Source organism: Cyprinus carpio, unplaced genomic scaffold (assembly GCF_018340385.1).
Source record: "Cyprinus carpio isolate SPL01 unplaced genomic scaffold, ASM1834038v1 S000001869, whole genome shotgun sequence".
Taxonomy (NCBI): Eukaryota; Metazoa; Chordata; class Actinopteri; order Cypriniformes; family Cyprinidae; genus Cyprinus; species Cyprinus carpio.
In genome coordinates this window covers 1-1,305 of record NW_024874583.1, presented here as the reverse complement: position 1 = coordinate 1,305, position 1,305 = coordinate 1, and the positions used below count along the sequence as shown (strand labels likewise).

Below are 1,305 nucleotides of genomic sequence, written 5' to 3'. Positions count from 1 at the left end.
TATGAGGTCCTGGGCTCAATCCCAGCGTACGCAGAAAGCATGCTTAATGTTTGATGTGAGTTAGGCAAAAAAGAATTTTACTTCTGTCCTGTAAAGGATTCCTGCAACTGGATTTGGTGTGTTTGTAAACCTACAGAACCAAAAAGTCAGTGCACCCTAAACGGGATGTAGCTCAGTGGTAGAGCGCATGCTTTGCATGTCATGAGGTCCTGGGTTCAATCCCCAGCATCTCCAAGCACTGTTTAATGTTTTCAAATCGTAGAATCTCTGGAAATTTAAGCAAAAGAAAAATTTTACTTCTGTCCTATGGAGTTCACAACTGGATTTAGTGTGTCAGCATCTCAAGCACTTCTTAATGTTTAATTAGTTTCATACAAATTTAAGCAAAATAATTTTACTTCTGTCCTGTAGAGTTTCACGCTAGCTGGATTTTAAGTGTGTTTGTAAAACCTACAGAAACAAAAATCAGTGCACCTAAATGGGGATGTAGCTCAGTGGTAGAGCACATGCTTTGCATGTATGAGGTCCTGGGTTCAACCCAGCATCTCCGCAAGTAAGCACTGCTTAATGTGTTTCATGTGAATCTGGCAAATTTTGAGCAAAAAGAATTTTTACTTGTGTCTTATGGAGTTCCTCACATCTGGATTTCTAATGTGTCAGCATCTCCAAGCACTTCTTAATGTTTAATTAGTTTCATACAAATTCTAAGCAAAAATAATTTAACTTCTGTCCTGTAGAGTTCCTCAACTGGGATTTAGTGTTGTTGTAAACCCACAGAAACAAAAAAACAGAGTGCACCTAAAATGGGGATGTAGCTCAGTGGTAGAGCGCATGCTTTGCATGTATGAGGTCCTGGGTTCAATCCCCCAGCATCTCCAAGCACTGCTTAATGTTTCATGTGAATCTGGCAAATTTGAGCAAAAAGAATTTTACTTCTGTCTTATGGGGAGTTCCGGCATCTGGATTTAATGTGTCAGCATCTCCAAGCACTTCTTAATGTTTAATTAGTTTCATGCAAATGTAAGCAAAATAATGTTACTTCTTTCCTGCAGAGTTTCGCAACTGGATTTAGTGTGTTTGTAAACCTACAGAAACAAAAACATCAGTGCACCTAAACGGGATGTAGCTCAGTGGTAGAGCGCATGCTTCTGCATGTAAGAGGTCCTGGGGCTTCAACTCCCTCAGCATCTCCAAGCACTGTTTAACGTTTTAATTAGATTCATGCAAATATAAGCAAAAGAATTTTTACTTCTGTCCTTAGACATCATTTAAAAGGATTGAGTGTGTTTGTAAAGCTACAGAAAC

At 39.1% G+C, this 1,305-nt stretch overlaps 1 non-coding gene across 1 annotated transcript; it reads left to right on the top strand.

Moving 5' to 3' along the window:
- The first annotated feature begins 805 nt into the window (after positions 1-805).
- On the top strand, positions 806-878 carry trnaa-ugc. Its single transcript has one exon. It is a non-coding gene; the product is annotated as a tRNA-Ala (tRNA).
- The last annotated feature ends 427 nt before the right edge of the window (positions 879-1,305 follow it).